The following is a 13,872-nucleotide window of genomic DNA, read 5'->3' as shown; positions in this document are numbered from 1 at the left end:
ACCGGGAGTTGAACAAGTTGATGGTCAAGAACCATTATCCATTACCGAGGATCGATGATTTGTTTGATCAGTTTTAGGGAGTATCTTGGTTCTCCAAGATAGGCTTTAGGTATGGATATCACTAGATGAGGGTGCGCGATTAGGATATCCAGAAGATGGCATTTAGGACTCGTTATGGGCACTACGAGTTCTTTGTGATGCCTTTCTGGCTCACCAATGTACCAGCAACATTCATGGATCTCATGAACAGAGTATGCAGACCAATGTTGGATAGATCAGTGATTGTGTTCATCGACGATATTCTGGTGTATTCGAGATATAGAGAGCAACATGAGGAGCATTTGAGAGAGATTCTCGGAGTATTGAGGTCATAGAGGCTTTACGCCAAATTCTCCAAGTGTAACTTCTGGTTACGATAGGTCCAGTTCTTGGGATACCTTGTCAACCAGAATGGGATATTGGTCGATCCGGCCAAGATTGAGGCGGTTATGAGCTGGGAGGTGCCGAGACCCCCCACCAAGATTAGGAGTTTTTTGGGGTTGGACGGCTACTATCAGAGATTTATCAAGGATTTCTCCAATATTTTCGTGCCTCTCACCAGGATGACTCGAAAAGGGCGTTGCTTTTACGTGGGGTCCAGAGTAGCAGACCTCGTTTGAGACTCTTCGCCAGAGACTATGTGAAGCCCTGGTGTTAGCCCATCTAGAGAGAATGGAGGATTTCGTAGTGTATTGTGATGCATCGATATCGGGGTTGGGTGCGTTGCTTATGCAGAGAGGACACGTGATAGCGTACGCCTCGAGGCAGCTGAAGCCTCACGAGGTGGGGTATCCCACCCATGATTTAGAGTTGGGGGCCGTGGTGTTCGCCCTCAAGATATGGAATCATTATTTGTATGGGGTTTAGTGTATCATATACACGGACCACAAGAGTTTGAAGTACTTAATAGATCAGCCCAACCTGAACATGCGCCAAAGGAGATGGTTGGATGTGGTAAAGGATTATGACTGCGACATCCTATTCCACCCAGGCAAGGATAACGTTGTAGCTGATGGCCTGAGCCGTAGTGCAGAGAGTGCCCCGATACAAGATATTTGTATGAAGATGACTGTGATGACTCCAGTGTTGGATACCATCCCAGAGGCCCAGGCAGAGGCTGTGAGTTTGGAGAACCGCAAGAGAGAAAGGGTGATTGGACAGGTATCTGAGTTTGTTACCAATAGTTGAGGGCTTATGACCTTTCAGGGTCGGATTTGGGTGCCGTTTACGGGCGGGGCATGTACCATCCTGATGGAGGAGGCGCACAGATCGAGTTTCTCGATCCATCCCGGGGCCACTAAGATGTATTTGGACCTGAAGAGGGAGTATTGGTGGCCCTGTATGAAGAGGGATATGGTGTGGTTTGTTGAGAGGTGCTTGACCTGTTGCAGGGTTATGGCCGAGCACCAACGTCCACATGGCATGTTGCAACCACTTGAGGTTCCCCAGTGGAAATGGGAACAGATTTCCATGGATTTCATCACCAAATTGACGAGGACCGCGAGGGGTATCCATGCAATTTGGGTGATCGTTAACCGGCTAACGAAGAGTGCTCACTTCCTTGCTATCAGTGAGATCTCTTCCGCGGAGAGTCTGGTGGAGATATACGCGAGGGAGGTGGTGTCGCGACATGGGGTGCCAATCTCGATTGTGTCAGATCGAGACGTGCGTTTCACTTCCAGGTACTGGAAGAAATTCCATGAGGAGCTGGGTACGAGGTTGCATTTCAGCACCGCCGACCACCCACAGACGGACAGACAGAGTGAGCGGACGATTCAGACGCTCGATGACATGCTTCGAGCATGTGTGTTGGACTTTGTAGGAAGTTGGTACACGTACCTACCATTGGCTGAGTTTTCCTATAACAACAGCCACCATTAGAGTATTCGTATGCCTCCGTTCGAGTTCTTGTATGGGAGGAGGTGTCGGACTCCCATCTGCTGGGGAGAGGTGGGGCAGCGACTGATGGGTAGCACTGAGATAGTGCTTTAGACAAAGGTTGCAGACAGCTCAGAGTTGTCAGATAAGCTATGCGGATAGGCGACGATCCGAGCTCCAATTTCAGGTTGGTGACTTTGTACTCCTGAAGGTATCTCCTTGGAAAGGAGTGATCTTGTGACATCCCCAAAATCACGGCCAGAAAAGACCGGTTTTATTTATGCTTTTTAAAATAATTTCAGCGTAAATCCTTTTGATTTAAAAGAGTTGCGGAATTTGTTCCAAAAAAAAAATATGATAAAATAATATTTATCAAAGCATTTCATCAAGAGACGCATTTTCATTATATAATCAAAACTCGGGATGTCATGTTCCGATACAGACCATAAAGCATAAACGATAACATTACAAGTCATTCAGCAATTATATACATATACAGACTTGTAAACAAAACAATTCGATGATTCATCCATCTTATGCCCTTGCGCCACTTCGTGTAATACAAATAAAACTGAGTGGGTCAGGCTTGGGAGCCTGGTGAGCATATAGGGATTTCAACCCACAATAAATAAATTATATTTAATTTCACCAACCAACAATAACCCGATTACCGATTCTCGTTATCCTCACTTTACGTCCCTAAAACAACATCTATCTCAAGGGACCTAATCTAGGATTTTCATCGGGACGGACATTACTGCTAAGGGGTTTCCTCAAAAATAGATATCCTAAAGGCAACCATGAGGGGGATAGAGTACACCGTTGAACACATCGTTCACAACACCTACAAGTTATAAACTTTCTAGCGTTCCACTGGACTGTCTAGAAAGAGTCCGTGGTTGTTATCCATACTCCGCTGAATAACTAGATCAACAACAACAACATCGAGGCCTCTCATCTGTTTATCACACATCAACTATCTACCCATGTTCTACCCAACATATTAGTAGATAAAAATATATATTTTTATACATAGTTTAAAACCTATATAACATTTTCATTCAATACATATTCCACATAACAGATGAAACACACCCACATAACACGTATTTCATAGAAAATAAATCAGATCTATGAGATAAACCTTCGGTAATATCCGGCTAATCCTAAAAAGCTTCGGATCTCCGTGGGACTTTTTGGTTGTTCCCACTTCATTACAGCTTCAATCTTTGCTAGATCAACCATTATCCCTTCTTGGTTGACCATGTGACCCAGGAATTGGACTTCTCGAATCCAAAAATCACATTTGGAGAACTTAGCATACAACTTCTCCTTTTTCAAGACTTCCAACACTTCTCGCAAGTTTCTACCATACTCTTCTTGGCTCTTTGAATAAATCAGAATGTCGTCAATGAACACTATCACAGATTTATCAAGGAACAGATTACAAACCCTATTCATCAAATCCATGAATGCCGCTGGAGCATTGGTTAGTCCAAACGACATAACCAAGAACTCGTAGTGTCCATATCGTGTTCTGAATGCAGTCTTCTCTATATCCTGCTCTCTTACTTTCAGCTGATGATATCCTGACCTCAGGTCGATCTTTGAAAAATAACTTGAACCTTGTAGTTGATCGAACATGTCATCAATCCTCGACAACGGGTATCTATTCTTTATCGTTGCTTTATTCAGTTCTCTATAATCAATGCACATCCTCATACTTCCATCTTTCTTCTTTACGAATAACACCGTAGCTCCCCAGGGCGATGAACTAGGTCTAATGAAACCTTTGTCCAATAACTCCTGAAGTTGCATCATCAGCTCCTTCATCTCCATCGGTGCTAATCGATAAGGTGCTTTTGCTATTGGCGTCGTCCCTGGCAACAAGTCTATTCTAAACTCCACTTGTCTATCAGGCGGTAATCCGGGAAGATCTTCGGGAAATACTTCCGGATAATCACATACGACAGGAATGCTCTGCATCACCTTTTTCTCCTTTTTAGCATCGATCACGAATGCTAGATACGACATACATCCTTTAGCCAAACACTTTCTGGCTTTCATCAATGAAATGATTCCGGAATTTACTCTGCGTTTATCTCCATACACCATAAACGACTCTTTCCCAGGTGGGTTACTTTGACTATCTTTTTCTTGCACAATATCTCGGCGTCATTGGCACTAACCCAATCCATTCCCAACACGATGTCGAAACCATTAAGTTCTATAGGCAATAATTCCTCGTGGAACTTATTCCCATTCAAGTCAATTAAGATGTTTTTCATACGATGACTAACAGGTACAAACTTGCCACTAGCAACTTCGACTAATAAAGCATTATCTAGTCTATCAATAGGCAAAGCTAGTTTTCTACCAAATTCATGCGATATAAAGGAGTAGTTGGCTCCAGAATCAAATAAAATTTGGGCAACCAATTTGTTTACGAGAAAGGTACCTGAAGCGACGTCAGCTTCATCTTTAGCAGCTTCCAGTGTCATCTGGAATGCTCTCGCCTTCGGCTTTGGCGGAATGTCGGGTCTTGCTGCCTCCTTCTTATTCGAACAATCCCTCAACAGGTGTCCCTCCTCACCACAACCATAACAAACTTTCTTAGTGAGGGTACATTCATTGGCATAGTGCCCTGGCTTTCCACACTTGTAGCACGTGGCCACTACCTCACATTTTCCATGATGCTTCTTCTTACATTTGTCGCACCATTTCGCTTCCCCTCCTCCTCCTCTCGAACTAGACTTCGAGAACTTGTTTTTCTTGTTGGACCCTGAAGTTCCATTAAACTTCCTCTTTTCACCAACATCTATCCTTTCCAGACCCTTTTCCTTCTGCTGGGCCTCTACATTGTTAGCTGCACGAACAACTGTTTTTAGAGTAGTTGCCATCTTGACTGTCAGACCAAAGTCGGCAGGCAGTCCATTAGCAAACCTCTCAATCTTGGAGAGTTCCGTTGGCACTAGGTACGGAAATAACTTCATTTTCTCAGTGAATGTTGTAGCATAGTCATCTATGCTCATCCTCCCCTTCTCTCAAGTTTTGGAACTCATTGTTCAGATCAATCAGATCTATCTCTGAACAAAACTGTACCCTTAACTATTCCAAGAACTCCTCCCATGACATTTTTAGGGCTTCTCCTCGTGGCATAGTATCTGCCAACAACTTCCACCAACTCAAGACTCCAGTCTTCAGTTGTCTAACTGCAAAGACAGTCTTCTGTTTGTTGCTACAGTTGCAACTTTCAAATACCATCTCCATTTCGGAGATCCAATCCATAATCTCAACAGGCTTCGGGCTTCCAGAAAGACTTGGCGGCTTGGCGCCCAAGAAGTTCTTGTACATACGCCCATCCTTGTTGTTTCTCCTTTCCGGATTGTTCCTTCGTTCCCCTTGAGTCCCAACTTGAGTCATCATGCGACTATTGTTCCCTTCCTCCGATTGCTCGGGAATCAATTCGGGTTCCTCAATAGGTATGATAGGTTCATCCCTATTATCATGCAACATCTGTCGCATTTCATCCCTTTGCTCGGCTAACATATCCCGAATCATGGCTTGCACCCCAGCCATCGTTATTGGTTCTGGTGCTGCTGCTACAACAGGTATTTGCTCAATCACTGGCGGTTGATTCCTGTTTTCATCCGCGTTTCCAATGCCACTCCTTGTTCTCACCATTTTTGATCTACACACCGTATAAGGTGAAATTAGATCCTCATTCACGATAGATATTCAAATCATCCTTATTACTCCGAAACGTTTACATGTTACTTCTAATACCGTAGATATATGCTTAGAATCCTACACACATAAGGTTTCCAGATCCGATTGGAAACAGACCGTAGATCCGAACAATTAATATCATATATGGCAACATATAACATTTAGCACATAAAAGCATTTTAGGCAACTTTCCTAAAATAAACTAGTGTTTGTGTCTATAATATATCAGACACACTTCTCACAGTCTCCACTTAGCATTCTATGTTTAAGTCTAGAAATCCTACAAATTCCTAGTTCGCTTAAACTAATGCTCTGATACCAACTGTGACATACCCAAAATCACGGCCAGAAAACCCAAAACAAAATATGATAAAATAATATTTATCAAAGCATTTCATCAAGAGATGCATTTTCATTATATAATCAAAACTCGGGATCTCATGTTCCGATACAAACCATAAAGCATAAACGATAACATTACAAGTCATTCAACAAATATATAGATATACAGACTTGTAAACAAAACAACTCGATGATTCATCCATCTTATGCCCTTGCGCCACTTCCTGTAATACAAATGAAACTGAGTGGGTCAGGCTTGGGAGCCTGGTGAGCAAATAGAGTTTTCAACTAACAATAAATAAATTATATTTAATTTCACCAACCAACAATAACCCGATTACCCATTCCCGTTATCCTCACTTTACGTCCCTAAAACAACATCTATCTCAAGGGACCTAATCTAGGATTTTCATCGGGACGGACATCAAATATCTACCGATGTTCTACCCAAAATATTAGTAGATAAAAATATATATTTTTATACACAGTTTAAAACCTGTATAGCATTTTTATTCAATACATATTCCACATAACAGATGAGGCACACCCACATAACACGTATTTCATAGAAAATAAATCAGATCTATGAGATAGAAGAGAGTGAATATACATCCACAGACATAGCAACAAAATTATACACATAACACGTATTTCGTATAAAATACTTCAAAATTATGCGTTAGAAGAAAGTAACATCCACAGAAGATGATCGGACAACACTACGACTTTTAGAAGTAGAATTCTTTGGTAGATCTGGAAGATCTTCACAAAAACCGGGCTCCTCACGGGTAGAGCTTCGGCTCGGAAACGCACCTCTCGGGATCTTCGGGGCTTCGAAACTTGCTTCGGGGCTTGGGAATATTACCGGCGCTTCGGGGTATAAATGGCATGCAAAGAGATGCAAAACGGGAGAGAGAGAAGAGAAAAAGAGCAAAACTCTCGGCTGTCCTCGCAAGCCTTTTATAGAGGATGAGCCTCGCACGTATGCTGGGCGTAATGCCCTTACGCAGGGTGTACTCCTCGGATCGTCACTGAATGCTTCATCGGAGCACTCGAGTCCGAGGCGGTGCATGCATCGGGGTGCGCTGGGCGTACTCAACTACGTTGGGCGTAGTTCGGATCGAATCGATGACTCCCCCCTTCCTTCGGATAATATCGGAATTTAATAATTAAATTTATATATTAATTATTTAATAAACTTCAAAAATTCATATCTTCTTCATACGAACTCTGTTTTTGACGTTCTTTATATCCACGCGTAGGTGAGACTACGCTCTATGACTTTCGTTTAGACTCCATTGGCTAATTTTGAATTTATTTTTTATTATTTATTTTTAGTCGGCCGGGACAGGAAAACTTCGTTATAAATTCATAACTTCTTGGCCCGGCGTCCGTTCTCGCCTAACTTTTCATCGTTTTGCTACTAACATCGAGATCTTCGATTCTCGTTTAGATTGTTTCGGCTAAAAACCGCTGGATCTCAAATCGAGTATTCGGGCTGCATACCACTAAGCCGAAACTTCAAAAAATCATAACATCCTCATACGAAGTCAGATTTGGGCGTTCTATATATATTCCGAAACCTCGTTTCAGCCAATACAACTTTATGTAAAGATATCGAGTTTATTTTACACTTAAATTTTGACGCTTATTTTTATTCTTAATTAATCAAATCACATAATTAAGCAATTAAGCACAAAACACATAATACTCAAATAATACACTTCTATTATTTCAAAACGGGTTACAAAGGTTAACCTAGACTATTATATCAACATTAATGACAAGCCCAGAAACACAGGCGTTACAGATCTAATTTAGGAAGAGGGGCAAGCTGGGGCCCCGTTACATTGGTCCTTTCAGGGTGACCGCGAGGGTGGGCGGGGTAGCGTATCGTTTACAGCTACCTGCGGAGTTGAGTCAGATACATGACACCTTCCACGTGTCTCGGTTGAGGAAGTGTATAGTCGATGAGTCGGTGGTAGTGCCACTAGAGGATATACAGGTGGATGTGAGCTTGAATTATGTTGAGAGGCCGATCGCGATCCTGGATTGAAGGTTCAAGGTTTTGAGGAACAAGGAGGTGCCCCTGGTTCAGGTCCAGTGGCAATATCGGAGAGGGTCCGAGCTAACTTGGGAGCCGAAGTTGGAGACGTGGGAGCAGCATCCAGAGTTGTTTACAGAGCGAAACTTCGAGGGCAAAGTCTGATTCTAGTAGGGGAGAATTTTAACATCCGGAATACCAGGTATCATATTTTAATTATTTATTTTTGTCAAAAGAGGGACTCGACGAGTTGACGCCTAGACTCGTCAAGTAGGATCACGATTTGCTAACTTGATTTAATGAAGGCACTCGACGAGTCGGGGAGTCGAATCGACGTGTCCACGCTGTGGGCAGAAACCCTAAATCCTCGAGTCTGTGTCCTATTTAAGGGATCTTATGGCCCTCATTTGCGGCCACCTTCACCCTAGTGTGATTTTGCAAGGAAGAAGGAAGGAAGGTAAGCTATACGGCATAAGGAGCTCAGATCTGCTACCATTTTATCAGAAGAGGCTACTAGAGGTATGGATCTATGCTCAATCTCGTGTTTATGGTGACCTACTTGAATCTAGGGTTTTCTTATCCCTTCTTTAGCTTTGATTCGAAGCTTATGAGTGATGGGTTTTAGCCATATGAACATTCCTATGTGCACATACAAACCCTAATGCTTGGATCTAGGTTTCTCTAATTGAACATGCATTGAATCCAAGACTTCTAATGACTATTAGAGTATAATAACATAAGAAATCAGATTTGAAAGATTACCTTGAATCACTTGCTTGAATCTTCTTGTCCTTGGAGCTTTAGAGTCACAATTGTCACTCCTCTTGTAACACCGAAAATTTCAAAACAATTTTTCATTTAAAAATAATCGTTTAATTCTTAAAAAAACACTTTGCTTAAAATCTCATTCATAATCGAATTACAAAACATAATTCCATTTTCACTTGCATAGTAAACCAGGATGCTCAAAACATGACTCTTTCTCTGGTGTGTACAATCGAGCCGGTGCCGTCCCGTGATCCTGAGAGAAACCTGAAACACATAACACAAAACACTGTAAACACGAAGCTTAGTGAGTTCCCCAAAATACCACACATAACACATATTAGCCACTCGAGGCTATAACTCTGTGGGTCCGTGGACCCTGCTCTATGAACCCTCTAGTTCTAACTCTGTGAACCTTCCGGTTCAAACTCTGTAAACATGCACAGCATAAATCACATAGAAATAATGCAGTACAACACATAACATACAAATACTCTGTCACATAACTCTGGTTACCTACTCAAGGTAAAGTATAGTGAGAAGACTCACCTCGCGTATCTCGATAACTTGCAAATCCCGGAAATCACTCGCGCTCGATCGTCCGAGCTATAATCCTCCTATAACACAATATATCTCTAATTAACACTTTCACAACTAAGGTTGACTACCCCTATCAAGTCAACACTGGTCAACTCTGGTCAACGGTCAACGGTCAACTTTGACCGGACTCGGCGAGTGCACTAGAGCGACTCGGCGAGTCTATACGCGTTCACTGACTCCCTAGGATCCTCTCTTGACACGTCGAGTACTCCCCTGACTCGACGAGTTCCACCTAGCATGAATCGCGGGCCCACCACGACTCAACTCGCCGAGTCTCAAGAACAACTCGGCGAGTTCTAGCTTGACTCAGTCCACCTGTCAACCCTCTCTGACTCTCCCTGACTCACTGAGTCAACCCTTAACTCGGTAAGACCACTCGCTGAGTGGTTATGGAAAATCTTCATGCTACTCGCTGAGTCTTTTCTTCGGACTCGGCGAGTCTAAGCCATGCATGAACTCAAACTCACTCTTGAGGTCAGATCCGTTCCAGTAACTCATAGATCCAGTCCTTCCAAGCACATTTATCACGTAAAGTTACAATCTTGGTGCTCATGCAAAGGTCCAAAGGCCTTATTTGATGATATGGTCTCTAGAATGCTATTCTAAGCTCATGGCCTCCATTAACACTCATAAAGCTTGAGGGAAAAGAGTCTCTGGACCTCTTTGGGTCCAAATCTAAAGCATCAACACAAAAAGAGGCCAATTACTCCATGAATCATTCCACAAAGAAGCCCTAACTCTAAGATTTACACCAAGGGCTGAGAAAGGAACGAATGGTTACCTCAAATGAAGTCTCTGGACTCAAGAATCATTGGATTAGCACCTTCTTTGGTCTCCTCTTGCCTCGATCGTCTTATATATGCAAAATCACCCACAAATAGTCAAGGATCTTCCTCTTTTCTCTCACAAAACACTCAAGGACTCCTTCAGGGTTCTCTCTGGGGTTGGTGGCCGCAAATGACGGCCATAAGCCCTTTTTAAATAGGTCTCATACCGTGAAATTTAGGGTTTCATTAAACAACGTGGACTCGCCGAGTCCACCTTTTGGACTCGCCGAGTCCGAACGCGAACCCTTTCCTAAACCGCGATCATACTCGGCGAGTTTGAGCTCCAACTCGCCGAGTCTCCTCACAAGACACCAAAATAAAGAAGAATAAATAATACATGGGAATCCGGGCTGTTACAATTCTCCCCTACTAGAACTAGACTTCGCCCTCGAAGTCTCGCTCTGCAAATAACTCCGGATACTGCTCACGCATCTCAAGCTCCGACTCCCAAGTCATCTCGGACCCCTTACGATGCCGTCACTGAACCAAAACCAAGGGTATCTCCTTGTTCCTCAGAATCTTGATTTTCCGATCTCTGATTGCCACTGGTCTCTCATCATAATTCAGGCTCGCATCCACCTGAATATCCTCTAATGGAACCACTGCCGACTCATCGGCTAAACATTTCCTCAGTTGCGACACATGAAAAGTGTCATGAATCTGCCCCAACTCTGCTGGCAAATCCAAACGATAGGCTACCCAGCCTACCCTCGCGATCACTCAGAATGGACCAATATATCGGGGCCCCAACTTGCCCCTCTTCCTGAATCGAATCACTCCTTTCCAAGGAGATACCTTCAGAAGTACAAAGTCACCGACCAAAAATTCGAGCTCGGACCTGCGCCTGTCCGCATAACTCTTCTGGCGACTCTGTGCGGTCAACAACCTCTGCCTGACCTGCTGTATCTGCTCTGACGTCTGAAGCACGATCTCTGTATTTCCCATCACACGTTGCTCTACCTCTCCCCCGAAAATGGGGTCCAATACCCCCTTCCCTACAACAGCTCAAAGGTTGGCATACTGATGCACTAATGATGGCTGTTGTTGTAGGAAAACTCTGCCAAGGGCAAATACGGGCCACAATTTCCCCCCCGAAATCTAATACACATGCCCGAAACATATCCTCGAGCATCCGAATCGTTCGCTCGCTCTGAAGTGTCCGCAGACATCACTATGGTAAACTCTAGCTCATTCCTCGTAATTATCTTCGATACCGAGCACCATGTCAACTTTTGGCCCCACAGCTGAACCCCCAAAGGTCACACATAACATGATCCAAAACATCTCACTAACTTCTTCCCCGTGACCACTGTCAACCCAATGACACGCAAGTCACGAAATTCCCTTTTCCTCATAAAAATACAATCCAATCGAAGATTGAATTAGCTCTAACCTCTGGCGTCTGCTGCGCATATTTTCCCACGCACCTCGCTGACCCTCCTGACAGAGACGGAGACCCCAGTCTCGCCCCGGTTTAACCACTAGGCTCCAAAAACTCAACACTAGGGCTACTCAAGCCTAAAACTCTTCTGCATCATGCACTTATTGGAGAACACTCCATCATCACGCTCTCTTGCCGTTTAGTGGGTACTATGGCTTCCCGCAACATTACGATAGCCTCTGACTAGTGAGTACTACGGCTCCCCGTAGTATCACAACGCCAACTAACTAGTGAGTACTACGGCTCCCCGTAGTACCATGACTCCCTCCCTCTGACTTGTGAGTACTACGGCTCCCCGTAGCATCACAACACCCTCTGACTGGCAAATACTACGGCTCCCCGTAGCTTCACCCTATACTCTCATTCTCTTTACAACGCCACATTATGTTCACTAACTCATGCACCGAAGACTATCATAGGTAGTTACACACACACTTGCCCCGATATGCATTACAGACTCTGGCGGCAACTGCCATTACACAAAACCTACCACTGCGGAGATCCACTTCCTTAAATAATCCCTCTTGATGACAATACACGAAGGGCTCCCACTGGAACCGTGGATACATGATACATCACTAGTCATCTTAAACCCAAGACTCTAAATAACTCTGAAATCGGGATGCTATACGCGGAAACCACAGAACACCCTAACAGAGCATCACAATGTCCTGCCTCTACCATTGATTCCCTTACTCCCAGCACCATACACATACAACAATACATTTCCTCTGAATCCCATAATAATTTCTTATATCACTCGATGCGCAACTTCAGTGCATCCAAACACTCGATTGGAATACAAGGAAGGCGCTAACCCTTCAGAACACACTGATGATCTTCCGAAACCCTTTCCACTACTGCTCAAAATCCAAGCGAGAATACACATCCCAACTCGGGAGTTGGCTACTCGACAATCTTCTACCCATATTTCAACCTAGAAGTTCTCAACTGCCCATACCATCATTACGAGTCTTCTACTTGAGACGACTCTGACCACCACCAGATTCCTGACCATTGACCACCCGTCGTGGAGACACCCATCCTTCTTTCAGAAATATACCACATGCATTATCTCACCCTACACCTTTCCTTGATCACCAATGACCCTGATCTCATGAATTCAAGCCGCAGCTTTCTGCATCCAACCCCTAACCGCACTTGCACAAATCTCTGGTTCTCTCAATAAACCACCCGGTTCTCCCCCACTTAGGGTTCGAACCATCACTATCTGACACATCAACAACCTCACGAACTATTTTCACCAGCAATAACGCACCTTTCCCTGGAAGGTGCTACGCAATTCCCGATAGTCCCCTTTTAAGGAAATCAATCGATCTCATAACTCTGAACCTTAGATGAAATCCTCAAAAACTTCTCGTCACGACTGCCTCTAGTCGTTCAAAGTCTCGTACCAATCCAATACCAAACAGTTCAACTGTCCAATAACATTACTGAATCATAGACTGGACCACGAAATCATCATACTCCCCCACCTCGACTCATCAACCGATGTTCCAACACATGGATCATCCCAAGAACAGGGACCTACTCCCATATTCAATACCCAACATAGATAGAAAAACCACTGCACTGATTAACTCGACTGGACTCCCCACTGATAGATCTACAATACACCCTACTATACTCAAACAGGTGTAACGTGGTCCTTGACTATCTCAGTCCCAACTGACTATCTGCTCATGGTAAATCACTGTCTCACAGCACACATGCTACTTGATACTCTGATGGAAAATCATCATCAATGACAACCTGCGGGGTTTTACCCCCAAATCCGAAACTTAAACATCAGGCCTCTCATGTTCCGCACACGAACATAAATAGCACCACTCAGGTCATAGAAGGTGACATCTCCTCTATCGACTGATTGCTCAACTCAGACCGATATTCTCCCCTCCCTCTAACTCCTTACCAAAATACTCTGATAGGCTCTCGACCTCCCTTTCAAGGGACACCTCTTCGAACTCAATCATGGCCCACATGCCTAAAACCCATAGCGTCCAATCTCTACCTCATCAATCGTGACCGGATAACTGGAGAACCACAAGCATCATTCACTACGAACCATGGTACTCTTCCCATGACATCTCTTCTCAATATGCTCCGGTGTATGGTACCCGAACCATAGCATCACTCATCCATCAACTCCGATGTATGGTACTCGAACCATAACATCATTCCTTCAT

The sequence above is a fragment of the Lactuca serriola genome, chromosome 6, assembly GCF_051521515.1.
Source record: "Lactuca serriola cultivar US96UC23 chromosome 6, Lser_US96UC23_V15, whole genome shotgun sequence".
NCBI classification, from domain to species: domain Eukaryota; kingdom Viridiplantae; phylum Streptophyta; class Magnoliopsida; order Asterales; family Asteraceae; genus Lactuca; species Lactuca serriola.
The sequence above is the reverse complement of the archived record's forward strand: the minus strand, read 5'-3'. Positions refer to the sequence as shown.